The sequence below is a fragment of the Pseudonaja textilis genome, chromosome 3 (genome assembly GCF_049901715.1).
Source record: "Pseudonaja textilis isolate UNSWEBS1 chromosome 3, rPseTex1.2, whole genome shotgun sequence".
Taxonomy (NCBI): Eukaryota; Metazoa; Chordata; class Lepidosauria; order Squamata; family Elapidae; genus Pseudonaja; species Pseudonaja textilis.
Window position 1 is genome coordinate 157355905 of NC_141992.1, and position 16386 is coordinate 157372290.

Sequence of the window (16386 nt, forward strand, 5' to 3'; positions counted from 1 at the left end):
ACGGAGAGAGAAATTTTACTAACAGAGTGGCAAGTACGCCTGGCAAGGCGGTGCGTGCGACAGTTTAATACTTGCCTCTGTGGTCCCGAGTGCGAGGACGGGGGTCTTTGTGCAGCGCTTTGGGGGCTTGGCAGACTCTCGCAATGTGCCCCTCTTATGGCAGTTGTTGCAAACGGCTCCTTTAAACTTGCAGGTGGCCCTTTGATGTGATCCCCACAGGCTAGGCACAGGGTGATGTGCTTGGGTGGACCGGTGTATTCTTGTTTGGCCCCTACCTGCGACCGTCTGTCATTGGTGAGGCGATGGACATCGTTCTCATCGTTGTGGCCTTCCTCCGCTTCCACCTCTTCGGAATGGACTGGGAACGCTGCCAGCTTGGCGCTTGGGCCCTGAATTTCGGTGGCTGAGTTCGTTGCTAGCTTGGCTGCTAGGGCCTCCTCTACCGCTTGCGCGAGGTTGAGGTCTTTTTAGCTAGCAGTCGCCTCTGTAGGTTGAGATCCTTGACCCCACAAACCAATTGATCAAGGAGCATGTCCTCCAGGTATGTTCCAAACCCGCAGTGCAGGGCTGCTGTTCTGAGGGCGGCCATATATTGGTTGATGGTCTCCTTACTTGATTGCTTCCTCATTCGGGAACGTGAACCTCCTGGCGATTTGTGAAGGCCTGGGAGCGTAGTGGTTTGTGAGGATCTCAAGCAACTCGGACCACGGAACGTTTTTAATTCTCTCGGCGCCACGAGTGCTGCAGCGGTATCAGTAACGGTGGCTCCGCAGTAGATTAGGAAATAGGATTTTTTCCGATGCTCTCCCGCATCCGACAGGCCGACCGCATCGATGTAATGATTGAAACGGTTCTTATACGATTCCCACTTCTCTTCGTCTGGTTTAAACGCCGGGAATACTGGATTGGAACTCATGGTGCTGGAACGGCTGGGCTACCTGCGGAAAAATCTCTCTGGGACTACGAACGCTCGTGAGTTACTAGTGATATCAGCTCTGGAGAGGTTTTTTGCTACCCTCTCTTTCTCTCTCTCTGGGTTACCACGTTGGCTGCTAGCCGTTGGAGGTGTCTTGATTCGCGCCAAAAAGTGGGCGTTAGTGACTCTCTACAGCGCTGTGCTGTGATTCCTACTGGCTCGAAATTCAAATGACACCCATTTGAATTTCGCGCCAAATGCAGAGCGGCTGCGGCTCGCAGCGCTTCACTTTCCCGTAGCGAGGCTAACAAGCAGCTACAGACGCTTCTAACTATTTGACTCAGACCGCTTTCTCTGGCTGCGGATCTGCGTTTGCACTTTTGATCGCTCGTTTCGCTAGCTGACCGCTCTCTCTGGCTGCGGATCAGCGTTTCCCTTGTCGCCAGCCGATCGCTCTCTCTGGGCTGTAGATCGGTGGCTAGTGACTCAGCGGTTGCAAGGTGCTTCTGGTAGCCATCCCATCCTCGTCGCCAGTGTTAAGTTTGAGCAATGAGAGGCTGAACCAGAGCATGAGTGCAACAGTACTTTATTTTACAAATAAAGGGCTGACCGTGTTGCCAAGCCTGGAACTGGCTCGCAGCAATCAGCAGCCAGTTGGACCCCGCAGCCTGCTTTTATAGCTGGCTGCTGGGGAGAACCGACCAATGGGAATGGGGGAATAACGCCCACACAAAGTGAGTGGACCTGAGTGAGAACTCCTTGAGTCCTCAGGACATAACACCAATGAAGAAGAAAAATAACAGTTTTTAAAAGAAACCAGCATGGCTGCATAAAGAAGTCTCTGATAAATAGAAAGGACAAGTATAAAAAGTGAAAAGAGGGGCAAATAACAGGCAAAATATTAGCAAATAGCCCAAGCTTGTAAAGATGAAGTGAGGAAAGCTAAGGCTCAGAATGAACAAAGGCTTGCAATAAAAATTAAAAAATAACAAAAAAAGCTTCTTCCAACATGTTAAAAACAAGAAAAAAGTCAAGGAAACAATTGGTCCATTGCTGGGAGAAAGTGACAAGAAGGTGACAAGCAACAGAGACAAAGGATTCTACTTAATCTACTTAACTCATTTTTTGCATCTGTCTTTACACAGAGAGAAAAAACAGTCCAACGTATCAAAAGCAGCACCACAAAAAAACAGATTAGGACCACAAACTAAAATAGGGAAGAAAATGGTAAGTGAACACCTGTCTATCCTAGATGAGTTCAAATCACCAGGACTGGGTGTACAGTATTATACCCCATGGTTCTGAAGGAACTGGCAGATGAGATCTCAGAACCACTGAAATATATCTTTCAAAGATCCTGGCGCAATGGAAAACTGCCAGAGGACTGGAAAAGAGCTGATGTAGTTCCCATCTTCAAAAAAGGAAAAATAGATCCAAGAAACTACAGATCTATCAGCTTGACCTCAATACCAGGGAAGATTCTGGAAAAGATAATCAAGCAATGAATCAGTGAACACCTAGAAGCAAGCAAAGTAATAACTAAAATCCAACATGGATTTGTTAAAACAGATCATGCCAGACTAATCTTATTGCATTCTTTAACAAAGTGACAAAATTAGCTGACCAGAGGAATGCTGTCGATATAATTTACTTGGACTTCAGTAAGGCATTTGATAAAGTATACCATAATCTACTACTACTATATAAGATAGAAAAATATTGGTTAGTCAGGATCACTACCAGATGGATTCGTAACTGACTGACCAACTTCACTCAATGTGTAATCCTCAATGAAACTGCATCTACATGGAGGGAAGTATGCAGTGGAGTACCTCAAGGCTCTGTTTTAGGCCCAGTACTCTTCAACATTTTCATCAATGACTTGGACAAGGAGATAGATAGGGAAATTCATCAATTTGCAGATGATACTAAGCTAGCAGGAATAGCCAACACTCCAGAAATTAGGCTTAAGATACAGAAGGATCTTGATAGACTTGAACATTGGGCACTACCTAACAAAATGACATTAAATGGTTAAAAAGTAAGGTTCTACATTTAGGCAAGAAAAATCAAATGCACAGATACAGTATATGTGGTACCTTGCTCAATAGTTGTAACTGTAAGAAGGATCTCAGAGTCCTAGTGGGCAACCATTTAAATATGAGCCACCAATGTGCAGCAGCCGACAAAAAAGCCAACACATTTCTAGGCTGCATAAACAGAGGGATAGAATCAATATTACGTGAAGCGTTAATACCACTTTATAATGCCTTGGTAAGGCCACACTTGGAATACTGCATTCAGTTTTGGTCGCCATGATGTAAAATAGATGTTGAGACTCTAGAAAGAGTGCAGAGAAGAGCAACAAAGGGGGCTGGAGGCTAAAACATATGAACAATGGTTGCAGGAACTGGGTATGTCGAATTTAATGATAAGGACTAGGGCAGACATGATAGCAGTGTTCGAATGTCTCAGGGGCTGCCACAAAGAATGGGGAGTCAGGCTATTCTCCTAAGCATCTGAGGGCAGGACAAGAAACAATGGGTGGAAACTAATCAAGGAGAGAAGCAACTTAGAACTAAGGAGAAATTTCCTGACAATTAGAACAATTAATCAGTGGAACAACTTGCTTCCAGAAGCTGCGAATGCTCCAACACTGGAAGTTTTTAAAAAGATGTTGGATGTTGGATAACCATTTGTCTGAAGTGAGGTAGGGTTTCCTGCCTAAGCAGGGGGTTGGACTAGAAGACCTCCAATATCCCTTCCAACTCTGTTATTCTATTCTATTCCAGAGTATTTGCTGTGTTAAACCATCAAATTGCTTTTAATAGAGAAAACAACTTCTGGAATGATAAATATATTTGATAGGAGAAACAGAGTAGGAGTAGTCATATCCACATTCTACTCACATTTCAAGCAACTGAATTGTAGATATCCAGTTTGATGACATCAGTATTGTCCTCAATAAAATATATATAATTGGTAGATGAAAGAAAATGTAGCTTCAATTCGATGTATTAATTGATTTGATTTCTATAGTCACCTTTTCAACAAGTGATTCTGCACCAGTCATGTAAGAAGCAGGAGTGAAATGTTATGTTGTGCACATAATTTTATAAATAAGAAAAAGAAATTATGCCTATATGTCAAAATTCTTTCCAATCTCTTTATTAGCAGTGGCCAAAGGAAGGATATGTACTGTCTTTTGAAATGTATTGCACCTGGATACATGTGTTTGCCTGTAATGTATTGCATTTGTATGTGTGTATCTGTCTGTGTTGTATTTGTATTTGTATGTCTGTTTTTGTTTTGTTCACATGCTGCATCTCCCTGGGTTTATCTGCTTGTGCAGTTTTTCTAACCAAGATCTAATTAGGATAGGTCTGTTTCCTCATGTATTGTGAAGGTCTTTGGATTTTTTTTTTCTGCTATTGCTACATATTGCTTCTTCGTGACTTTTATTTGTGTGTGCATGTGCTGGAAAGCACAGGAGAAGGCTGCACATGGAAATTTTACAAAGCATGGCTTCTGGAATTAAACTTTCTAAATCTCCTAAAAACATCTCTGTCCTCAGTCACAGGATAAGGCAGGGGAGGCTTAAGAATGGAGCAGGTCAGCCACATTCTCATTTTCTGCTCCAGGATCTCTCCCATAGACACACATTGCAGGGTTTTTTTCTGGATTTATTTTTCTCTGCAGCCCCCAGCTGAGGGTCCATTTCAAACAGCATCCACTGCCATATCAGATATGACTTTATTATTTATTCTCTGATGAGAAGATAGACCAATTGAGAGAGCGCCAGACTTCTGAATGACTTTATATAACTGTTGAGTTGGATAAAATAGTAAAGGTCTGATGTGGAAGCAAGATAAAGTATGGGGAAAAAAGGCCCTGTTCTGTATCAGACAGATGAAAAAAAGGCAACATTCTGTTTCTTCACAGAGAAATTGCTAAAATGAAGGATTATAAGGGATATTTCTCAAGATCCAGCCATGTTTGTGATGTTTCTTCTAGTCTGTCTGGACTCTGGAAAAGGAACAATCTTTTTGGCATATGTAAGGATGGTGCCAGAGGAAAGCCAAGGGCTCTGCTAATGATTTGGGTAGGTACTGGAAACTATTGCATAAATCCTTGGTTATATATTCATACTGTAGTCATTTAAAAGATTTGCACATCTGAATCCTAATGAGATTCATGGAAAACCTGAGCCACCGAATAAGAAGATTCTTACAAAAATGATTGTAGGATCATATCCAAAAATTGTAGCAGTTCAAACCTAATCATAAAAAATGGGAAGGTATCAGCAGACCTTTCTTATAAAAAGTATGCATAGAATTGCAATCTAAGAAATAGTTTGCCAGTTTCTTGAGCTAAGAATTGAAACAACATAAATAATTGAAATTTTAATTTACACATTATTTTAGTACTGTATTTTGAAGGGGCAGACTGAACAAGATAGGAACTGAAATTATCTCCTTGCTGTAGTCCAGCATGTCATTTTGAAATACTCTTGCAAAGAGGCTTAAGTAGGTTTTGTATTGTTTTCAAGAAAAGTAAATTGGACCAACATCAAATGTTACTTGACCATACCTTGCCATTAACTGTGGAAAATGTCTGTACTTATTCTTTTAAAAGCAAAATAAATACTTCCTTCCTTTTATATTAATATATCTTATTAATTTGCAATCAGAGCATAGTCCTTCCTGTTTTGTATTTCTCTTGATACAAATAGATTTGTCTAGACTAATGAAAACTGATGGGCTGGAAAAAAATTGAGATGATGACAAAACTCCATAGAAACAAAGGGGGTGGTAAAATGCTTAAGGAATATAATCTGCAACATATATCCATAAACATTTATAAAACTCTCACTGGACATGTTTACACAGAAATTTTGTTGAAAATGAGAAAAGGACGATCCTCAGATGAATCCAGATGATTAGCATATGCCTAGATGGACCACTGTGAGAACATTGATTCCAATAGTAACTTGTAGATTTGTGCAATATTATGAATGTGCTTTCAGAAAGGTGCTTTATTATACATGCAAATACAAAGAAAGCAACTCTTTAATTGAATTGAATTGAATACTTTATTGGCCAAGTGTGATTGGACACCCAAGGAATTTGTTGTGGTGTAAATACTCTCAGTATACATAAAAGAAAAGATACATTCATTAAGAATCAAGAATCATAATATACAACACTTAATGATAGTCATAGCGTACAATCACAATCAAATCATACTAGGAAACAGTCAATATAAATTGTAAGGATATAAGCGACAAAGTTATAGTCCTACAAGTGGGAGGGGATGGGTGATAAGTGATGAGAAGATTAACAGTAATAGTAGTGCAGACTTGTAATAATTGAACAGTGTTGAGGGAATTATTTGTTTAGTAGAGTGATGACTTTTGAGGGGAAAAGACTGTTATTGTGTCTAGTTGTTCCGGTGCGCAGTGCTCTATAGCGTCGTTTTGAGGGAAGGAGTTGAAACAGTTTATGTCTGGGATGTGAGGGGTCTGTAAATATTTTCATAGCCCTCTTTTTGACTTGTGCAGTATACAGGTCCTCGATTGAAGGCAACCATGTCTCTTTCCCCAGGATTGTGGAGCAGCTACATTGATCCAAGGAAAAAATATGGCTATTTAAAACAATTGCAAACAAGTGTTGCATTTGCACTTCTGCCTGCTCTGGGGCATCTTTTCTAAATTAATTCCAAAGAGCTGCATTTCTTTCTGAATCTTGGGTTTCCCTTGTCATTGGAAATTAAGATCATTTGGAAGCTTATTATGTATCTATTCTAAAAAGTATTATACTTTCATTGTAAATTTAGATGGTGAAGGTTGCTCACTGCAGGAACAATTAGGAAAGGAAAGCAATAATTAACTAGCCAAAATGACATAATTGCATACTCGTTTTTTTTCTACCTGGAAGCTATGATGTTGCTGCCTATTATTTTGATAATTACTTCACACATTCTCAGAGGGTCTTTTCATCTTCTGCTAACTGAGCAATATCACAAACTTTTTCTGAAACTCAATAATTTTTAAAAACTTTGGTGTCCAATGTATTTAACAATCAAAATTGTTAACAATCAAAAATTTAGAAATGAACAGGCAACGAAAATCTTACAAAGATTAACACCAATCATAATCTACGTGACTGACTATTGGCAACTGGTTCATATGTATGATGGTTGCAATGTCCTGAAGTCATGTGATCAACTTCTGTGACCTTCTGACAAGCAAAGTCAATGGGGAAGCCAGATTCACTTAAAAACTGTGTCACCAACTTAACAACTGCAATGATTCACTAAACAGCTGGAGCAAAATTCACTTAACAAATGTCTCACTTAATAACAGAAATTTTGGGTTCAGTTGTCGCAAGTCAAGGATCACCTATATCAAATTGGTATACATTCCTGAAAGTATTTCACAGTTAAAATACAAGCACATTTTCTTCCCTGTATCTCCATGTAGAAGATTAGGTTAATATTCCTGGAGGCAGACTCTTCTCACTGCAGTCACACTGCTGTCACACAATCTATGGAGCTTTTTACATAGATGTTTGTTTAGTATTTTTAGCAATAAGGAACATCCTTCCAGTTATTTTAGACATTTCAACGGTATTTATGTTTTATGGCATTTGCCTCCCTATGTCTTTCCCAACCAGAATGATTACAGTCAATGTCTTAATTGCAGCTTGCAGCCATTCCTGTTTAAATCTGCTGCTTTATTTTACTCTTGACTTTCATTATTATATTTTTGTTAGCTGCTTTGAAGCATAAAGAAGTGAAATGCAAACGAGCAGATGTCAATACTGGTAACATCAATTACCTAAATTTTGAAGAGTAATGTAGAACAGGGTTTGGATTTTACCATATAAAAATATACATAAAGTTAAATATCAACATTGGATAATGCTCCAATAGATTGATTTCTTTATTCTAGAATGGAGAGATAGATTGTAATCTGAGCATCTGATAAATAGACTGTGTACCCATTTCTAAACTTCTAACAGTCTGATATACTATAGGGAACAAAAGTGTAACATTCCTTGAAAGAAATGTACAAATAAAAACAAAAATGTGAAAATAATTTCATTCCTGGGAAGCACTTTGTAATTTTCTGAAAGAATCTACAAATGGGCTTCTGTAATGATTAGACACTTCCAATATTATAGCATATTACTTCAAGCAGCTTAATTAGGTAAGGATTTTTTTTACAACTAATACATAAAAGATTGCCTTGAAGCTTTCATTACATTCATCTCTTACTTTATATTTAATGAGACATTTTCATGTATTTTCAATGAAACCCTTTCTCATTATCTTTAAGTGAACAATGGGTTAAGCAAAGTAATTATGTACAATTTCCTTCCCTTTCCTTTGTTTATAGTAATAATTCCGGAGGGAGAAATATCTTGCTAAATGGCTCTGAAGTGTCTAAACATCTCAGATGGAGCTGAAATCCGGGCATAACAAGCTAAACTGCAAAATGTGAATGAAATGGACTGTGAGTAGTTTTCATTCTTTGCATTTCAAATGGACAATGCTGCCTCCAGGAGTGCTAACCTAATCTTCTATATTAAGGACCAGGGAAGAAAACCTGCTAATATTTTAATTGTGAAAGGAACTTCAGGAATCTTTCTCCAAACAGATCAAATAACAGGATTTTCCTACTTGTGGCTCTACAGTTCAGAAATTCTATTGTTAGGCTTCCTCACATGTTTTTTTCCAAAAGGGGAAAAAAAAACCATTACTCAGAGCAGAACATAATTTTTATTCTGAGGTTATGTTTTTGTTTGGATAAGTTTTTATGAACTGTTATTAAAGTGGGGCAAAGCAAAGATAAGTGACCTTATCTTCATAGGAAGTGGACTATAGAAACTGAAAGTTCATTTTCCATGAGGACCAAACCAAGCAAAAGAAGAAAAAGAACTCCCTGCAGAATGCATTCAATCATTTTGAGAACACCATACTTTATTTTAGATTGTTGTACGATTTTAGAATGGGAAGTTTTCAATAATCAAGACTGTCTGTTCTAACTTTGCAACAAATTAATTTTATTACTCTCCTTTTAATCTCATGTTTAAGATATTTATTAATATTTAATTATACAAGCTTCCTATTTCAACAAGCTTTTTATACTTATCTAAAAAAAAATATCCACAGGATAAATGATTAAATTCAACTAACAGCATTTGAATTTAACATAAACTAGAGATATTTTCATTACCCAGAAAAAACAAATGTGACTCAAGCCTCCAAGCATGGAAAAATTATTCAATTCTGAATGAATAACATGTTATCTCATTGTATAGATCTTGTTTATTCCTATTGATATTTCCCATTTTTCAGGCACGGAATCATTTTTGGAATATTACTAAATACTCTTTATCTAGTTCATTTTTGAGGTGTAGGATATGTATCACCTGCAATAGAAGTTTTTAAATGAAAAGTGGAAATTGCAAAAGGTTTTGCAACCTTTAGTACATGCTCATTATTTTGTGTCACTGAACTTGGTAAAAAAAAGGAATAGCTGTTTTAAAGAAAGAATAGGTTGGTATTCTTCAACCTCATAAAAACATACTTTATTCAAATGATAAAAATGAGGAATTGGGCATGGATAAGATTATACTAGTAAAATAATAGAGCACCCTAGTGGCCTTCACATTTTTTGAGCTACAGCTTCTGGAATCTCTTGCCAGACTGAATATTCTTTTAATATTCTATTTGAATCTGATAGAAACTGATCAAAACAATTCATGTAATCAAGTCTGCCTATTCCTGGGGCAGCTATCAGTTTTGGTTACTATCCATTTCTCATATTTCTTATCTTTCTTTCTCTTTATTCATTTTCTGCTGCAGTTTGAATTTGTTAAAGTACAGATGAATACTCATATGTACTTGTATTTTTCAATAAACATACTGTACATTTTTGTATATATCTTTTTGCTCTGATAAGCATCTTTGCAAGCAATTTTATGTATTAAAGAGCATTACTGTTTATATATTTTGCTGCACATTTTCCCAAAATCTAAAGTGCTGATACATATTATTTCAATGGGGAATTACATTACAGCACTCCAGAAGTATGAAACTTGAAATTGTTTAATTTTGCACATGAGATTGAAAGTCCACAATTCATATTCATACAATATGAGTAGAACACACATATCCTGTTGGACGAAGGAGAGAGGGAAGGAAAGAAAGAACAAGTTAATAAGCTTTTTAGTATTTTTCATCTCATCTTCTAAAGTATAAAAATGTAGTGTTATTTCAAAGATAACTGAACTACCCATGTATTGCTTTTTAATCCTTTTGGTGAGGTAGATTAAGTAGATCCGCATCTTTCTAAATACATAGTTCAGGTAGTTTGGAGGATACAGAGAATGCAAAGAAAAAAAGCAATTACTTGAAACTCAACTAGAATCTATAATCAAGTTCTTATTTGACTATAAAATCCAAATAATATAGAATTTATACTTCAATATGGTGCATAATGAAAAACAGATTTCCTATGAGAGAAGCATCCTTAACTTAATTTAAATCTTAAAAATTAAATCGGATCCACATATAATGGTTACCACATATAACCCAAATAAAATGTCTTTCTAACCTTCAATTTTTTTTAAAAAAAAGTAGTTTCTTTGTTTTGAATTTTTTTATTGGAGTTTAATTTTAATCCCTTTAATAGCTTATGTTTTCTGGGCATATTATAGAAATTGTTTAAAATATCAAAATTTCAAAAACATAACATAATAAGGATAACTTTATATAAACAATCCCAATAAAAAGTAAAACAATGAAAAGCATTTTAAGCAAGAATTTCCTCTTCATATGATGCCAATTAATTTATGTTACCATTTGTGATGTAATTTTTCATCAAGCTTTATAGTTTGAATTTGCTCCATGTAAGGTTAACATGCAATTTACTTCAATATTCCTCCTCTAAATAGTTCCAGGAGCCATACAGATATTTGTCTTTCTAATATGTGGAAGGGCTAACATCTTCAGCTATAACATGGTAGGAGGGCCAAAAAGCAGACCCTTCTTTTCTTTGTGTGAAAATCCAAAGATGAAAAAGTGTACACACTGAAATATACTACTTTACAGAGCAATATTAAACATGGGTATTTAGAATTATTTCCCAAAAAGTTATTTCAAATGAATGCATATGACTACCCTATAAGAAATTAAAAGTTTAAATAGTTAGATGGGACCTCACAAAATATGTAGTCCAACCATTTATCCAGTGCAGGTGTTAAAGCAGTTTGGACACCTGGCTATCTGGCCTGTGTTTGAAGACCTCCACCTAAAAGGTAACCTGCCATTTTACAAAGTAACTTGTTTCATTGTTTTGTATCAGGTACTATCAGGAAATTTCTTCTAATATCTAATCTGAATCTATTCTTATAGCTTCAATCCTGTTCCCTGAGGAAGCTAAATAACAAGTCTACTCTTTCTTCAACATGACAATCATTTAGATATACAATATGACAATCATTTAGATATACCTTCCCTGAGCCTTGTCCTCCGCAGGCTGAACATACTTATTTTATATAATGATTCCTCACATCACATGGTTTCAAGTTGTTTCACCATCTTGATATCCCTTCTCTGAACTCACTCCAGTTTTGTAATCTCTTTAGATTATGATGCCTAGGAAAGGATGCAGATCAGATGTGATGGAATGTACTAGGATAGATTCTAATTAGGGTTCCATTATAATTAGAGACAGCTCAGTCCAGGTATTTTGTCATGGAAAAAGAAGGAGAAGGCAGCCCCTCCCTAATAGTTTTTAAATTATATGATTGATGTAGATCTAGCAAGGTTATGTCATAACTATGGAACAATAAAGAACTTTACTTGGAAGAATCACCATATGTTTTTCTTGGTTTCGGGGCCTGACACGGTAAAGCGATTCTCTCACAAATTCTGTGCCATGCTAGTTGTATCTCTTTCAATGTCTATGCTTTTTCTCTTTTCTTCCCAGATTCAGGACTTGAGATTTCTATTTGTTAAATTTTATTTGTGCCCTCTGCTCAAACATTTCTATTCTGGTTTTAAAAAAATATTTTTATATCTTCTAAGCAATTAATTATTCCTATTTTGGAATCATCTGCTGATTTTATATTTATCCTCTCAATCTCTTCATCTGGGTCATTAGTAAAAATCGAAGAGCACAGGGCCCAGAATAGAGCCGCCTGACATACCACTCAATATAACTCTTCAAGCTGATGTAGACTCAAATACAAGTAACCTTTGTGTAGGGTCATTCAGCCAATTATAACTCCATCTGATAGTTGTATCTCCTAGGCCATATTTTACTATATTATTAATGAGGATATCATGACAGATTTCACTGAGTTTCTTTCTGAGGTCACTATGTGCTTTGTCCATGGCATTCTTCCAATCTATTATGCTAGTCACTCTGTCCAAAAAGGACATAAGGTTAGTTTTCCATGACTTGTTTGTAACAAAATACATGCTGGCTCTTGTTAACTGCAGTTATTACCTTTTCTTTTCCCCTAAATCTTGCAAAGTGCTTGTTAGTAAAAAAAAAAAAATGACATGAATACAAACATAGAAGTGACAAACAATGAAAGGGTGCAAAAAAAACCTCCAAACAATACAACATGACTTTAGAAATATAAATAATGTTATGCATTCTTAAAAACTCAGAGACAAGTGCAATTAATATAATCACACTTAAATCATGCAATTCACCCAATGCCATAACCATAGCCCTAGAGATTTGCAAACCACAATGATTCCACATAGTAATGACAAAAATGGACAATTGTAAATCTCATTGGGCTATCACAATAACTACAAAATGAAGCATCTATACATCATATCTAATAGCCACAGAAGTGTAAAGTAGGGTTTTCTTTATATTTTCTTTCATACCTCCTGAAAACACCCTTCAGAATGTCAGAAGCTTTTTTTTAAAAAAATTAAAAATAAACTTTATTAAACATTAAAAATATATACATAATACAAAACATTTCATAAAATACAAAACCAAAAAGTTATATATAACCAATAAACGTAAAGATATAAACATTTCTAATTGCTTAGATGATGTGTTTTTAATCAAACAATTTCCCAATACTTAGTTCCTATGTCTGGTATGTACTCCTGTCATGACCTCTTCATGATTTCTCTTGCCTATCTGTTTACTTACCGGTTTCTATCCTTTATCCAATTATACCAGTTTTCCCAAAAACTGTAGAATATTTTGAGTCTTCGTTATCTTTTAACTTTTGGGTGAGTTTATCTATTTCCATGCAGTTGTAGATCTTGTCAGAAGGTTTTTGATTGTTTGACTGCATACACAGGGTTGTAGTGCAAAGTAGAAATACACTTAAATTTTACTTACATTTAAAAAGCTGCTAGTGCAAGATTATAATGCTTAATTTCAAGCAACAAATACCATGCGGTTCAGGAAGCACAATAAAATGTTGAAGAGTACTGTTGGCTGAGGAATTTTGCAGTTTAAGTAAGCATGTGTTCATCCTGCCAAGGTTGAGAAAAAAACTGGTAAGTAGCCAGTGCTGATATTGTGAATATTAAGTTACCAGTGGCTCATACATTCATTCAGGATATTAGATGAAGGCTATGCAATAAGTGAGAAATGCCTTAGAGAAAGAACTGGATTTTGTTTCTGCCTTTATAAACAAATTGACAAATTTTGAAATGGACCATATTTTGGCAAATGAAATAAACACATTTAGAAATTAAGGTATTGAGGTTTGCTTGAGAGTTTCACAGAATACCCTTTGGCCTGAGAAATATGTAAACATGTTTTCCTGATCCTTTGGAATATTTCTCTTCTCTAGCCTTGAAAGAAAAAGAAATGAACATTCCAGCATAGCAAATAGATCGATTGAGGATAACATAAAGAAAAACTAAAGAAAGATTTAAAAGTTGTTTGAGTAGCTATTGAGTTCAAGCGGAAAACAGTAGGAATAATGCTAATGTACATTTTTAATGCCAGTCATGCATACTACTAATTGAGCAACTTTCATTTTATCAGGAACCTTCAATATTAGCACTTAATAAAATGTTACTACTGGAAATTGATGTTTTGAAGCAAAGCAATTTTGCAATTTGAGTTGCATGCCTGAAGCTAAAGCTTAAGAATTTCCCTTTATCAGCTCAAATATTACAAGTGTTATAACCACATAAAATTCAAGCTGAAACTGTGCATTCTTCACTTGTGCTTTAAATAAATATTTTAATCACTCCTATTTTCTGTTTGACTTCGAATAAAAATCTTATACATTACCAAAGGACTCCTTAGCCCATATGGTTATTAGAGTGTGTTCAGTTCTGTTTTTTAAAAAATCATGTATTCAATGTATTTGCATGTATATATGCATTCTTTGAGCAACCAAATCTCTCCTTATTTTGGAACTCATTCCAGTTTTGTAATCTCTACAAGACTCCAGTTTTGTAATCTCCAGTTTTGTAATCTCCTACATTATCAAAGGACTCCTAAGGTTACTCCTATATGGTTATTAGAGTGTGTTCAGTTCTACTTAAAAAAAAAATCATGTATTCAATGTATTTGCATGTATATATGCATTCTTTGAGCAACCAAATCTCTCCTTATTTTGGAACTTTAACAAAAACATAGCTATAACTCATGCACAAAAAGTCATTAATTTAGTTCAGGCCCATATAGCACACAAACACAGAGAGAGAGGGGGAGAGGAGAGGGAGAGATGGACAAACACAGAGAGAGAAAATAGGCAGACAAAGTAGGGGAAAAGCAATAAAAACTTCATAATAATAATTCTAAACCTGTTTTTCCAGGAATCATTGTGCATAGAACTTGCTTAGGGCAATTGCAAAGATTTTGCAGTTCAGTTCGATAACAAGACCACATTTATCAGAATTATAAGATCTTTCTTCTGCCCACATCCCAAGCTCTCGTTTATGGTAAAAGCTTGAACCATAATTGGTGATCATGCACCTTTCCCCACATAATAAAAGTGCTCTCGTCTTTTCTTCAGAAACATGCCTGTTCTGTTTTGTTCAATATATGAATCAAATGAATGAGTTCTCTTCTAGTGTTGCATTGGGAACCCTATTTGTGCTATTCTGATTTCCAAATCTCTCTTCTTTGAACAGAAGAGACTGTTCTGTCTGGGTTTTTCCCCATAGGCTTATTTTCTCTGCAGCTCACTAAATGTTCACTAGCAATTTCCTTATTGATTGATTGTTTGATTGATTGAATTTATATGGCCATGCACTCACTCTCAGTGATTCTGAGGAGTTTACAAAAAGTAAAATCCCAATACAGTTGCTGATGTATGTCATCTGCTGTTGCTTGCTCACACATTTCACCTCTACGCCATCAACTTTTAATTAAAATATCAGAAATGTTGTTCTTTAAAATAAAATCAATTCTGACATTATTAAATATCTATGTAGATTACTCTGTACAGTGTAAGACTTAACCTATATTGTCTCCTTATGCAAATGCTGTCTTGGAGTCAATTGCGTTATTTGCCAGATTCATGATGACTGGTAAAGACTTCTGTATATGTGGGCAAACATATTATGCACTGAGTAAAGTTTAGAATCTCTTTTTTCAATCCGGAATCATGATGTCTCTGCCACCAGAAATCCCCAGGCACATTTCAAGCTTCCATTCCTAGAGGAAAACAATGAAATTCTTTAATAAATGCCACAAACCCTGTTTATGCATCATTTTCTTCCCCATTAATTTAAATGTTACCAAACTAAAAAAAAAATCAGTGGGTATTTTTACAAGAGGATTCTGTACCAAAGTGTGTGTGTTTTTATGTTTTCTATTTCCCTAAGACCACCAACACTGAAGAGCAGAGACAATTTACTTTTGGACTGTACTGCAATAACATTATTGGTGTTAAAAGAATTATTATTATTATTATTGATATTGTTGTTGGTTTTGTTGTATTTTTATTTTATAACATAAAAATTCCATTTTTAGTTAAACAGTGTGTTGTTTGGGTACAAATATTTTAGGAAATAATAATTAAAGGGTTTACAATAATGTTCATCACATTGGTATTAGTTCAATGATAATGATGATGATGATAATGATGATGATGATAATGATGATGATAGCTTATCCATTTTAAGAAACCTCCCTTGTATCATTAGTCCTTTTCTACATGTTTCTAATTTTTGTTTTTATTAACTAGACATTGATAAAATGAGTTCCATGTCAAAAAGTATTCAGTTTCTTCCTTTTCCTTAATTGTAAGGGTTAGTCTATCCGTTTATGCACTATCTAATATTTTTTAAATCACATTTTCATCTGTCGGGATCTCTTCACTTTTCCACTGTTGTGCAAATACAATTCTAACTGCAGTTAATATATTTTAAATCAAATATATATACCCCTTATTATAGTTATCCGGTAAAATGCCCAACAAAATATTTTTTCATGTTTTTTTTTAATCTATATA

At 35.5% G+C, this 16386-nt stretch overlaps 1 long non-coding RNA gene across 1 annotated transcript in view; it reads left to right on the forward strand.

Annotated features, from left to right (window-relative positions):
• Positions 1–16386, forward strand: part of LOC148126369 (uncharacterized) — a 59441-nt gene that overhangs the window by 30310 nt on the left and 12745 nt on the right. The window contains exon 2 of the long non-coding RNA XR_015743186.1: positions 8316–8432. This is a non-coding gene — a long non-coding RNA (uncharacterized LOC148126369). The remainder of the gene's footprint in view (positions 1–8315; positions 8433–16386) is intronic.